Source organism: Aquila chrysaetos, chromosome 7 (genome assembly GCF_900496995.4).
Source record: "Aquila chrysaetos chrysaetos chromosome 7, bAquChr1.4, whole genome shotgun sequence".
In the NCBI taxonomy this organism is placed as follows: Eukaryota; Metazoa; Chordata; class Aves; order Accipitriformes; family Accipitridae; genus Aquila; species Aquila chrysaetos.
The window spans coordinates 6,306,142-6,320,464 of NC_044010.1; the positions used below are offsets into that span (position 1 = coordinate 6,306,142).

The following is a 14,323-nucleotide window of genomic DNA, read 5'->3' on the forward strand; positions in this document are numbered from 1 at the left end:
AGACAACAGTAATCAGAAAGGACTACAAGAAATTAATTAATTGGTGGAAATTATACAGTGATAGTCAAAGAGACTAGATGAGAAAAAGGAGTTGGCCTTTGATGCTATCCTAAACAGGGTGAAGGAGGTTGAATTCAGGAACTTCCAAGGTCCCTTTCAGACCTAATAGTTTTAATTCTGTAACAACTTTGTTCCTATTCATGCCCTTGCAGTTGCTACTTTGTGTGTTCTATTCTGTGATAAATTTTGTGTAACCATTAATACTTGCACTTCTTCTAAATTCTTTCCCACCTCTGTTATCCTAGTCTTGGAGATGGTAGAGAATTTATGGAACTGAAATGGCTGCTGTAACATTGGCATGCAAACAGAACAGGGACAAGACTTAGCTATTCTAGTATTTGCAGCAAAAGACAGGGAGAGAAGGCTATTGCATAACTTTGGACAAGTCATAAGACTTTGTTGTGTCTTCTAACTCAGTCCTTTCATTTAATTAAAATGCCAAAGGCTCGTTGGAAAAAAAAAGTGTCCTAGCCTTGCAGTGAGTTAGAAAATTGCCCAGCTTGCTCCCTTCCCAACAGGCTCACTTAGAGTTTTGCTGCACTTTAGAAATTTTAGCTTCCTTTTTCTGTTCCTCCAGAAAAGAGACAAACCTCCCAAGAAAGTTTTGTTACTGGCTGCCGCATGAGGAGATGGTGTTTGCATTGCCCGGGGATACACACCGCGTTCTTGGGGAGAGATATGTCAGGCAGGCTCTGCGACGAGCCCGCCGTGCCCTAGCGCGTACTCGGGACGTGAAGTGACCCAAAGGGGCGTCATCGTGTCGGTATTGCAGAAAACCCGGGTAATCGGCCCTTGTGAGGGGCAACTTCATAGCTCGGGCACATGGGCTTCTCTGTGTGCTTCAGGGATCGTCCCACCCGGCGCTCCGCTTCGGTCTTTAGACTGAAGCTGATCTCTGCTGAGGTGTAGGAGAAGGCTTTTGTAGAAGGGGAATACTGAGGGTTTTTACATCTTCCTTTAGTACAACCAGTGCTGGCCTTTGCTGAAGATGTGCTACGGGTCTGAATGAATCGCTGGATTAGTGTTTTGTGATAGCTCCTCGGTTACTATTTTTTAAAAAGAGAGAGAAGAAGAAAGGAGAAAAGAAAAGGGGGCGTGTGAGGAGAAATAGCAGGCCAGAAGGGGCAGTGACGTTGGATGGGCTCTTTAAAAGTCCTAAAGAAAAAGTACTGAGTGTTTTAAAGTAAGTTTGCAATGATGTGTAAAATAGTTCCCTGTGTGAAAATCTATATTGATTTTTTTTTTCTTTGTTTGTATCGAGATTGTTCTCAGAATAGAAAGGCTTTGACATTTTGCCTTCTCATGTACTTAATCAGTCATTTGTGTCATCCACTCTTACACGCACGTGTGCTCTGTCTTCTCTCTGGCTGTCGACAGAGGTTGACTACTTGCTACTTCACCCAGATCATTTGTAGAGCTGTGGGTAATGGCTAATTGTGTTGGAGACCCTGCTGGAACTCTGGGGGTCGTGGGATGTGTGGTGGTAGGGAAGACAAGCTTTGGGTGGTGACAAGAGCGCATAACAGAAATGGCTGACTGTCGTAGTCCATGATACAGTTGATTGCCACGTGTGCCAACCAACAGGAGTGCGGTGGCTTTCGAAAACCAAAGCCTCCTATGTCATCAGCAGCTGGAGGTTACCGTCAGAGTCCTTGCACTTGTTTCCACTTGGCTTTGCAGTCAGAAAGGTAGCTTTGTTTTTTGAAAAAAGGGGTTTTTTTTGCTTTGGCAAAGGTAGTCACAAATAACCTGATTGACAAGATGATGTGAAAACAAGCTCCTCTTGAACACTGCTCATGCTAGTCCCTGTTCTTGCAGTGAGATTTTATAGCTGCTGTGGTCAGCAAAGCCTCATGTGGCCAGAGACAGAGAGAACTTAGGGGAGCAGTTTTCAGTGAAGAATGTTTGCTTTTCTGCAGCGAAAATGTAAGTGCAGAACCACGGGGTCTTGCTGTGCCACCGACAGGGTCTTGCTGCTTGGCTTTTTGGCTTTTTGTACAGCGCTCCCTTTGCTTGTCAAGATGTTCTCAGCTTCTCCGGATTTTCCTGCAACGGGCCCTTTCTCTGTCGGGAGGCAGCTGGCCGGGAGCTGGGCACGTTGGTGCTCACCCCGCTTGGTGTCATTGCATTGAAGAGAAATCCTGGGGGACAGCCCGGCGGGGAGGGGGGGACAGTAGGGGCAGCTGAGCCTTGCGGGAATCAGTGCCCGTGCCTCTGGGAAGAAGGGAGCAAATGGCTCGTGGAGCCCCGCTTCCAAGTGGCTGTGTGCAGAGGGGCTTGCTGAAGCCGTATTTTTAACACAGTTGGGTATAAATGGCCCATTTTTACCTCTGCATACATCATGTACATCATCCCTTCACTTCCTTCCTCTATAAGTGATGTCTTATGCATAGATTTGTCATTTACGCTCCAACTGCATTTTGCATTATTACATTTTAATGATATTTGAAGTTCTTTCATACATATTTGAGTTCACTGATATAAATGAAAAAAGAGAAATAATCAGCATACTTGGTTTATCTGATGGCATAAAAATGTTATATCATAACTTTGGCAATTTCTTGGATAAGATCAAGCACAACATCAAATACTAAGAGAGGGTCCAAGTACAGCTGTCTATCTGAATGGCTCTAAAGTTAGGGTCGTTCAAAGTCAACAGCTGAACTTTGCAGTTTGGCCCCATTTGTACCTCAGATAAAAACCGTTTAACCAATTCTAGCCCTTAAGCTTTGTAACTCGTGGGGTTGGTTAAGATGAAACTGGGATCTGAGTGGCCCTTGACCCTCATTTTTTTTTGTAAAAATGAACGTCTCGCATATTGGCTTTGTTTGAGGATGCTCTGCATGATCTAGAGGGTCTAACCTCCTCTACCCCGTATCTCCTGCCGACTTACAATCTGTTATAATCTATTAGGAATCTTGAGGCTTGAGGGCAGAATTTTGTGTAGGGATAAAAGATGCTTTCATGTTGGTGCTGTGGGATATATTTTTTTTTTTTTTTTAATTCTTTCTCTCATTCTCCGTTTCATGAAAATTCATTAATCGGTGACATTTAAAGACTCTGTCTGAGAGGTGTCTGGAGCAGCGGCCGGCTGCATACATCAATAGTTTCTCAGAGTCTGGCACTCTGTCAATATTTGGGGGCCTCAGTAACAGCACTTAAATGCACTGCCTGCCAGCCGTCACGCTCTTAGCATGTCTGTAAGAGTCTGAATGAGCGGATATTAGCACGTCAAGTCCTTTCACAACTGGCAACACTTTAGAGACAAACTGCTTGGTAGGTATCTCTCCTCTTCCCTCCCCTCCTGTTTTCTGGCATGTCTTCTTTGTTTATCTGATGTGATTTATGTATTTACACACAAATATGCATCCTGCGAGAAGGCATCATAAATCCTGAGGCTAGAGGTGGTATTATGGCATAATCTATATAACAATGGAAATGGGCTGAAGCTGGATTTGGACTCAGAACCGGATTAAGCTTGGGTTGACTCCTGGGCCAGTTGAGTCAGGAACAGAGTTTTGTTTGGATTTCACAGTGCCAAAATCTTCAGAGTTTAGTTCCAAATAATGAGAATCTTGGACAAAAATTTTACAGGAAGTGCTACTGTGGCAATATTTCAACCAGCTCCAAACCAGAAGTGGAAAACAAGCCATTTCAAGACTTGGGTTGTATTCAAATCAAAACTGTTAGAGCAGGTTCAGAATCCAGACCTTCTGTTCCTTTTTTAATCCTATCCCACTGCATAAATTGGATTCACAGCTGAATATTGCTCTAGATTACCCATGACACCTCCCTTTTCAGTGGAAAAAAAATCAGGGAAGCAAAATATAACTACTTCTTCTTTCCCCTGGTGGAATAGGAAGTACAGTAAAAGAAATTTGGATTCACAGACATTTATTGCTGTCCTCCCCCTGCCTTTTATTTGGTTGAAGCATTATGGCCAGAGAGCAATCAGTGTTTTTTGTCATGCAGTCATGGTTATTTTCTCTTTACCCATTGTGCTTCACCTCGTGCTTATTGTGTTGCTGGATCTATGGGTCTGAAACAAGGTTGTCTAGAAAAGTGAATGGCCATACTGTCCGGAAATTTAGATTGGCTTTTCAGAGCTGAATTGTAGGCAGAAACCAGGCCATGAAACTCTGTCTGAATGTTTCCATTCTTAAGTCTCCTTAGAATATTCTTTTTTTCATCCTATTTCGTGCCATATATGCCAAAAGGAGATGAAGGGGTGCAGAGTGAGGCCTCCATTAAGACCATTTTCCTGACTGAATTTTGGGAACAAATTCTTAGAAGAATAAATCTGAACTCAGAAGCTCTCTGAACCACTTCTTTATCATTCCTACTTCACAAGTACAGTAACACCAGCCAGTGCCCCTCAGACCTCCAGCACATCCTCAGTACTAGCTTGAGTCAACAACTTCTTAATCCTTTTCCAATAATGTCCAGAAACTTTTTTTTTCAATAAACTTCCGACCTTCCCCTGGTAACACCTGCAATGGTAACAAAATAGACAAAATTATTCTGCTAGAACGACCTCGCAAGAGTAAGTCGGCAACAAAATAGCTAACTACCCCTTCTCAATCATTTCTTGGCTCTTTTTAGCACTCTCTTATCTGCTGCCCTTATCTTCATTTTTCCCTGACTCCCAACTACAGCTGCATCTGATCTCCATTTTCCTGTTTGTGTCCCCAGAGCACCTGCAGTTATATGGTATTTTGTCACCTGTTCGAAAAAAAGGAAAACCCTGTGAAAGTTTACAAATGTCTCCGCAGAGGCAGTGAGTAACAAGGGATGCATTTATCCCTGCTTCAGGCCAAGCAGCAAAGGGAAAATAAACAGGCTGAAGGCTTCTGTGAATATTGGAGATGCGTCTGGCTAGATGGCAGCAATGACCAATAAGTACAGACAATCGACAGGGAGGAGGATTTATTTTTAATTATAACAATCGCTCCTTTAGCATGCCGTGGGGCCACTCGTACGCGGAGGGGAACGGCCGACGGCAAGCGCTGCCCTCGGACCGAGCGCGATCGCCTCGGCAGCGACCGGTGCCGTCTGTACGCCCCTGGCAGTCCCCTCGCGGGAGGCCACAGGGGCTGTGAAATGGCAGTGGTGTCTCCTAGAGCCGAGCAGCAGCCCCGAGGATGGAGAAAAATAGCGTGGGTGGGATTCCAGGATACCCGGGGCACCCGGGATCGGGCCCGTGGAGTGGGAATCATCACCCCGTATACTCTACAGTTGCTCTTTCTCCGTCTGTGCTTTGTGCTGCCTTTTACGGTCTCGGCAAAGTAACGCACGAGCTTACCGTAACCCACGCACCTTTTGTACCCAGGGAGTACATCTCAAGACATAATGGGGCACGTTTGCAACTCTGTCCCCAGTGTTTTAAAAACGTGACTGACTTTATTGTCAGTGACAGCCATGTGTGCTCTGAGAAACCTCCCCACCCCCAGCCCCGAGCGCTGCGCATCGAAGTTGAAGAGTTCGTAACGTTGCCTTCGTTTCTATTTCTGTGTTGTTTATTTTCTAACGAGCTCTAAAGTTGTCTTTCGATTAAGCCGGTTGGCCTTGCGAGATGCAAGGGGCCTTCAAAACAAGAGGCGGGCAGACCTCTTCCCTTCAGCCTCACAGCTGTTTCCACCTCTGTGCAGACACCGAACTTGCATTTTCCCATTCCTACCGGTGACAATTGTGTGCCTAAAGCCCTGCACAGAGAATCTGGAGGTTGCCCGTGAGGCTTTCCACTCAGCAGCTCTTTCAATCCAGCTACCTTTCCTTCCCTGGAGGGCTGAGAGGATTTGTCCCCAAATAATGGGGTTACAAAAGTGCTGAGGGGATCTTGGGTTTCAGGCTTCATTCAGTACATGTCCCTGTTGGGTCCTGGTAGCTGTAAACGAGATGCTTTCTTTGAGCGCTGAAATTGATGAAGCAGGAAAAATCTAGACGTGTCGTCCGTTCATATTTTACCTCTATTAATAAGTAATTAATTAAAAAAGAAGCTGATGTTCCCATGATGGGCCGCTAAATATATGCAAGTGAAACTATTGGCATTAAAAAGAGATTTGACTGCAGTTGAGCAGTTATTTATATTATAGTAAATCATATAAGCTCCAGTTGAGATGAGCAATCTATTGTGTTAGGCACTGTACGGACATGCTGTAGGAGGTGCATCTAACCCCGACGAGCTCAGAGACGGCGGAGACAAAGTGTGGACAGAGGGACAACCATAAAGAAAAGAAATCATCACTCACCTTGGACACAAAGACAAGGGCTGAACCATTCTTGGTTCAGAGAATGCAGATCCCCTGCCTCCCTGCTCTTCTTTTAATAAGTCGAGAGCCAGTCGACTCACAGTTCAGCCCTTAGATTTAGGTCTGGGTAAAACTGTTAAGTTAAATGTTTTATTTGCTGAAAACTGCTTGCCTCAGATATGGGTTAGCCAAAACTATGGAAAAAAAAATAAACTGAGAAAAAAAATTTAAAAGAAATATTTTGGAAAGCCAAAAGGTTTTGTTTTGATATTTCTAAACAAGGTTTCTCTTTTTGTTTTGAAACAAAGTCAATTTTAATTGAAATATAATGGACACAAACAAAAAACTAGCCCATTTTGTTAAACACCTAGGTGGGTTTTGGTTTTTTTTCCTTTCCATGTTCTCAGTTTGGTCAGCTAGCCAAATAAATCAGTTATTTGCACAACTGTAATTCTAATTAGAATGTTGGGCCCTGGGGACTTGGGCTATATATTTCAATACAGTACATATTTATAATACCAAGTACCCTGCCTGGTACTCCATATATAATAATAGCAAGCAGTCCAGTGCACTGGGGAGATGAGGGCACTGGGGAAGACCCAGTGCCTTTTTAGCTCGTAACATTTTTATTTTCAGTTGTAGTAGTATTTTGGAGGGTATTGCTTACAAGATAAAATTTGCATTTATTTGAGCAACTCACAAATGGGATTCACTGCAAAGCTATCATTAAAGGGAAATAAAGCAGAAGGAGGAACAAAAGATACATTCTCAGCAAAGTCTGACATGTAGACACTTTCAGAGATCCTTGTCGCCACAGGAAAAATGCCGTCTTCTCACTCCACCACCACCCCCCAAAATCCTGAAAAACAACCAGATAAGTACAGGGGCTGTTCGTAAAGTGCTGCAACTCAAACGCTGTTCAGCTGTATTGTTGTCTATTGCCAGTGTTTCTACCTTACAAACAATTCAGCCATTTCTATGTGATCATTCCTATCTTGAAGCAGTCTCCTCTCATTCCAGTTCAAAACCACAGTGCCCATTTGCTGTGAACGACTTCCAAGGGGGGCTACGCTGGCATCGGGTATTCCTGATGTGCTGCTTGCTTGTATAGGTGTTGCCACTCTTGCTTGGCAGCTGGTAGGAACCGAAGGAGTCACTTTAATTTTGTCTGTATGTTAGTCTTGCTCTTCTTGCTTTAACCGATATTTAGTGTTTTCTCCATTTACATATATCCATGAGAAATAAACCCATGATACTATTCAACCTTATAACCTTGTTAGAGAAGCACTTGTAGGCCAGGGTGAGATGTTCTCTTCCCAGCACGGTCAGCGCAGTATTCATTCTGCTCCTTTCTTGCCGAAGAGCCCCATAGCCTGAGCTCTGACACCCAGAGCACTCTGCCGCTCGCTCTGCAGCGCCGCAGCCCGCAATTTGGCTGTCGTGGGGCTCCCTCCAGGTGATGGTGTGCTCTGCATTGCGCAGGGACGATGCTGGTTTTGGCTCTGCCCCAGTCCCAGTCGAAAGGCTCAGGTGTACATCCCATATGATCTTTCTGTGATGTAATGAAACGGAATTCTTCCTATGAACCCAGCTGGCTTGGTGAGTTAGTGGTGGAGAAAGATGCCTGTAGGATTGCTAGGCCTTGACTGCTAAATCCTTGAAAATTAGGACTAGGTTTTCTAGTGGAGAACTCCTCAGCGTTCACTTCCCTTGACCGAAGAATCGTAACTGTAGAAAGCACTAATGCCGGTCTTGATCCGATAGTCTAGCTGCAGAATGACAACCAAACAGGGAGCCATGGATAAAATGCAAGAAACGAGACTTGACCAAGCCCTGTCTGACCGCCCACAGGTACTCTTTGGTGAGGTTAGCTTTGTGCACGTTTTTGAAAATTTCTTTTGACATCTGTGAAGGCCTCGTGTCACTTTGTCCTTACCTCCAGAAGTCTGGGGCATTGCTGGACAAAGCGAGGGTCTGCTCCAAGCTGTCAGGTTTCTTTCTCCCTTCCATTACCTTACAGCTACCCCATTTAATACTATCTGATGGTAGGTGCCCTGGGATTCAAGGTAAGGGGAAATGTGGTAGGAAAAAAAGGGTAGATGAGATGGGTGGGACTGGAGACTTGACTAGGGGAGCTGAGAGTACGCTGTAGTATGTAGGAAGACGGGCAGACATTTTCACTGAGTACATATGCATGTAGGGAGTAGGGAGCTGCCTTCATTAGTCTTCATTTGTTCAGGATTTCTGCTGTTACATTTCGGCAGTCCTAGTGGTCAACCCTAATGCTCAGAATATTCCCGTGAGATTACTCGGTGCCTGTGAGACTTGCAGCCCCAACAAGAGAGGTCCAGGAACACAGGTCCTCCCGCTGTTGCCGCCAGTGCCCTGGTGTAGAAAATTGTGGAGAAGTGAAATTTTTACCTCTGGTGGTTGCTGTTTTCTTTGTGCGCTGACTGCTACTGTACCAAGCAAAGGTTTGTCTAGACCAGAGCTCAGGGTTACTTATTATCCTCATAATCCATTTCCTTTTGCCAACAGCAGCGGCTTATGTGGATAAGTCAGAAGGGAATGCTCACATCACGGGTAGCCTCTTTTCTATGATCTTCATTAAGCTTTGGACCATTAGCTCAAGATGCGTGATTATTTTGTTTGTTCGAACAGCAAGACAAGCAGAGTCTCCTCTGCGTGTTTCTTTCAAGCAAACCAGCATGACTGAAAACTGGGAGCTTGCCAGAAAACGTTACGTGAAATAGTAGTGGCAGGTTCGTCTTAGTGTGGGCGGAGAGAGAGCTGTACCCTCTATTTTACTACTTCAAACATGCAGTGTCCATATGCCATAGTTGAGCTGGTTTATGGATGGAGTACGAAGGCTACTACTTGATCTACTTCGTGCAAACGCTGTGTGAGTGCTGTAGATATATGGTCTTATGGATGCGAGTATCAGCTGTTGTTGCAGTCCAAACACACAGCATCAATATTCAGTATGCTATAGACAGTCCCGTTTTTCTCCTTTATATTTAGTGTTAGTACCCAGAGCCAAATACTAAAAGGGGGGGGGGGGGGTGGGTCACATGATTAAATTAATACCATTAATTATTTAGAAACAATCAAAGGAAATACAAGACATCTGGCTTTAAGCCCAAACAACTCATGGCACTGCTGTTGCCTTGTAACCTCATCAGCTCTTAGTCCAGTCATCTCTCTTCTTTCATTATGAACACAGGAGATGTCCCCCCCCACCCTCGCTTCTTTCCTGCCTTATTTCTGGCAGCTTGGAACACAGATCACACGACTGGACTATAGAGTTGTCTGATTTTGTGTGTATAAACTCTGATTAGTTCTACGATGAAAAGGCATCCCCCCCCCACCCATCCCCATGGTATACAATAGTGTTTGATTAGCAGTGTGTTGCAGCCATAGGTTGTGTTTTTCTCTTCATCTCGGTATTGGGAACTAGCTGCTGTAGGAGGGAAAAACACTGTTGTTACTGCAGTCCTGAAAGTCATTAAACACGCGTGTTACGGTAAGCTGCGTACAACATACAGTGAGAGATGGTTCTTGCCCTGAGGAGTGGATGGTCTACATAGGCAGAAAGGCTGGAGGAGAAACAGCATCGCGGAGAACGGAAGCGCTTTTGCCCGTGATTGTGCAAGAGGACTGTGACAGACCCAGTCCGCTGACCTTGGCATTCGCCTTCCCCTGGCTGAGGCCAGTGGTCCGATCCTTTGTAGCCGTGGCCAGGTGTTTTCCATCGGAATGATTTTTCAGTGGAAACTCTTTTTCTTGAAAGAAAAATTTTCATTGGGAATAACTGTTTTACCCAAGAAAAGTCAAAAACAAGTATTTCCCAACTGCTGGTTCTAGAAGACTCTTCTCACTTTTTTTTTTTTTTTTTTTTTTTCCTCCTTTTTCTACCTAGTTGATGGAAATTTTCCATTTCGGTTACATGAGAGGTAAATTTTTGTCAAAACACCTTCTCATGGGGAAAAAAGACCCACTTGGCTGGTTTTTTTATTCCAACTGAGGAAAAGAACTTTTGGGGGGCTCTTGCCCCCCACACGTTTATATCTTCATGATAAGGTAGTTCCATTTTCTCTTCAGCTCAGTCTTTATTAGTATAGATGATTTAATACAATCTAAACGTGCAGTTCTCATCTTCTGTAGGTAAATTAGTACGTACAACTTCCTGAAATGGTTTTACTGTTATTGGGGCAAAACAAAGTTTCTTGCTGATCATTAGGATTCCTCTTTTCTATGCAATGGTGAGTGTGGACCCGTTTTGATTACTAGCAGATGTATTGAAGTCATTCTCATTACGTCTACGTCTGTGGAGAGGCACTGACTTTCATTTTCTTACTTTAATTCAAAAAGTGTAGTTTTGCTGGCTGTTCGCTTAATGGTTGCTGAGAGTTGCTTTGAAGAACTCTTATTTTATGAAAAGGCATTGAAACGTCTGTCACAGTAAGGATCTCTAGACAGTCTTTACCTACTCTCGACTACTATTTTGAAGATGCACATTCCCAATTATCTGTGAAAAAGTATCGAAATATGCTTCCTTGGTTCTGAAAAGCTTACTTTAGACTACTGCTCTCTATTATTTGTAGTATTCCGTAGCCTACACTTGTCCTCAGAGAATGATGGCATCAGTTGAACATATTGGGTGTGATTTTTCAAAGTATGCAGTTATCCACATTTGGTTCCCACTGCATTCGATGTGTGTTAACACTACCTTCAACAAAGGCAGAGTTAGGCCCATGCAGAAGACTTCAAAAACCAAGAAATGAAACCCACCTCTTGCACCCTGGGCTATTTGCAGGCAAGAACATATGTTGTAAGTGCTTCTGCTGCTTTGCAGGGTGTTTGTTGAAGGGGCTTAGGCTGCTCTCTGAGTAATGGTGTAGTTCATTTTGATGCTATGATAGGTTTGTTTCTTTAATGTTGTCACTTTATCATATGTTTTCAAAGTATTGTACCTCTTGGAACTAAATATAAACAAAAATTCTCTGTATCCAATAAATTAAAAAAACCTCTTAGATTAAGCTCTTCCAAGGTTTTGTTTATTTGTTTCCTTATACTAAAGCCAGTACTTTTTATTTTGTTGTCCTCAGATGTAGTCATTATGTGCAGTTTGTTGTTTATGTAAAACTTATATTTTTCTTTTCCTTTTTCTTCTCTCCCTTTACTTTGCCTTTTCCTAACATCTACATCACGTGTTGATGGCAAGAGCAGCAGTGGTTGGCAGTTTTCCTCAACTTCGCAAGAGAGAGAGATTTGGTTGGAATGAAACCTTGCTCGCCGTACAGCCTGCTTGAGATGCAGCATTGAAAGGTATTATCTCATTTTCTGTCTTGAAACCAAAGATGAAAACCACAAACAGGTAGAAATCTTGGTGCCAAACCACCTGCTGATTCACAGCCGAAAGCCCCTTGGCAATACATTTCTCACTGTATCCAGCTGGAGCAGTTGCATGGCTGATTCCCCCAGTATCTGTCTGTACCTGCGAGTTTGGTAAAGTGGCTAATTCATCTGAGAAGATTTGGATTGATATTTAGGTAAAGTTAGCAGGGGAAAGAATTTTCTGGTCTCGGTCTTGCTTTTTGCCTAGAGTAGCATACATGACTCGTGTAACTTGGTTCAGCATTGAAAATACCAATCCTGAAGTCACACGCTGTGCCTTATAGAGCAAAAGGAGATTTGTTGAAACAGCTGTGTGTGGAGAGTCCGGGTCTGCAATAGCACGATATCCTGGAGGTCAGAATTGAGGTGGATGGATGAAACTGTGAAGACAGAAGTTGTGAAATACCCTGCTAGTGGCATCAATACTTCGTCTTTTGAGAGTATTACAATTCAGAAAATCGCTTGAAATCAAGTTAAAATGCTATCCTTGGATTGCTACACATATGCTCCCTGTGACATGTGCATTACAGAAACAGCCACTGTGTGCTAATATGGCATTAAAATTTTGGACTCCACCCACAAAAATTAATAACACTCTTGAAATAAGAGTGATGTAGGATGCTGACACATTTAAGTCCATATGTTCTTGGACATGTGTCCTCCAGTGCATGAGAGAACTTGAAATCCCAGATACTCTTATTTTTCTTATTTCCTGTAAAGCCATGCTGGGAAAGTAGGAGAATGTAAGTGATGGCAGGCTGGCAGGCTTTGGCCTATGGATAGCTGTACGGTAGAGCCATATTTTATATTTTTACATGCTCTTATCTGTTCTGTTCTGTTAGCGGTACTAGTTGACTTCCATGGATTTGCATAAGCATAATTTAGAACAGATTTGGGCCACGCTATTTATATTTGTGCAGATTGCTTCATGTTTGTGAAACAATTATTTCCTGTGGATCTGTAGCATTGTCCAGCATTGTGCAATGCTTTCCTATGTATATACAACTGGTTAAAACACAAAATGTGTTTTGAAGCAACATGAGAAGGAACAGTAAAAGCTGCACAGTAACCGAGCTATAGTTGGCTGTCCATATAATGCCCAATTAATGTGGTTACTGCACTCTGAAACCTTTCCAAGGCTGAATAAGACATGCTGCGGCCTGGTAAAAGACACAATTTTTTCCCAAATTTTCTAAAAATTTCCGTTACAGATCCTACAGTGACATGAGAACACTGTAATCTGTATCGTTAGTAGCAGTAACAATGAAGGGTGTGAAGTATAACCCCAAAATCTGAAGGTGTGAATTCTAACCCATCAGCGAGCTGTACGTGAGAATTCTATACAGTAAAACCTAATTCTGTGCTGAAGAGGAACACTGTGAACTCCCAGCATAAAAGAAAAGATTTTCTGTTCTCTGCTGCACTATCTTGAGCCAAACTTGGGATCTAAAAGCCAAGAGAGGTTCTTTCATCACCAGTCATAAAAATTGCTGTAAGTCAGATTGTCCCCTCAGGCTATATTTTGACAATGTAGTAAATCGAGCTTTGGGAACTTTCTACCAGATCGAGAACTCTGTCACCTCAAAACGCAAAGCACGGATCCATTATAAATTCATTCTTCTGATGCAGTTTTTAAAATATATTTTGATGTGTTGACTTTTACCAGCCAGCTCCATGCCTTATCCGATACCATTTTTTCCCCGCTGCTAACATTAACACATATAAGGGCTGGCAGAAATGTGATCTTGTGCCCTCACATGATCCAGATGAAATTTGTACTGTGGAGTTATCCATTAGTGCAGTCCGTTAATGTCATTAATGATCAAGCACCATCGACTCAGTTCCTCCCCTGCGTTTTGTTGTCTTCCTATTCTGCCCTTATTACTCAAGTCTACACTGGAAGGTGGCACAGGCATCAGGAAGAGCAAAATTTGATCTGTATTCCAAATGAGATCAGAAAATGTGTTGGATTTTGTACATGTGTATCAACACTTCGATTCAGTGAGCTGTGTTGAGAAGAGTGAAAAAAGCTAAGTCTTGTTTCTTGCACGAAATGAAGCCAGAGTGGTACAGGAAAAGTACACGGGCAAATTCCTTTTTGCCTAAACTCTAGAGAAGCTAAGGAACAGGCAAAGCTTCAGAGTTTTGATTTGAGAATGAGTTTGGCCACTATGAAAATTTGTCTAAAATTCTTATTGTTTTCTTCTGCCCTCCTCCCCTTTGCTTTTCTGTGTTGTGTGATGAATGTATCATGCCCAGATTTTGCAACCGTAGCTTTGTGCTTAAAAGCCACATTGACACAATGAATGTCTTTACTAAATTATATTTCAGAATTCTTCCGGGGAGTTTGTAGTTTGGAAAGACAGAGCTGCTTGCAAAATTTTTAATTTCAGAAATGTTGTGTACTTGAACCTATATGATCTCCTTGATCTTGGTGGGCCAAGATGGTTCTCAGTCTGATGATTTTGGTCTCCTGGGAAGAAGAATAGAGGAAGAGGAGGGAAGAACTTTACAGTGAGGTTGTTGATTCTACTATGTTTAAAACCTATTGTTTGCTGGAGTCTAGAGAAGTTTTCAATTTGTTTTCCTTCTCTCTCTAACCTGATTAATTTTAGGGG

The 14,323-nt window shown here is 43.0% G+C and overlaps 1 protein-coding gene across 11 annotated transcripts in view; it reads left to right on the forward strand.

The window, feature by feature from the left end:
- ZBTB20 (zinc finger and BTB domain containing 20) overlaps window positions 1-14,323 on the forward strand; it is a 486,412-nt gene that overhangs the window by 283,838 nt on the left and 188,251 nt on the right. For all 11 annotated transcript variants that reach the window (XM_030021006.2, XM_030021008.2, XM_030021004.2 and 8 more), the window contains one exon: window positions 11,538-11,636. The gene's annotated coding sequence lies outside the window, so the exon portion shown is untranslated. The remainder of the gene's footprint in view (window positions 1-11,537; window positions 11,637-14,323) is intronic.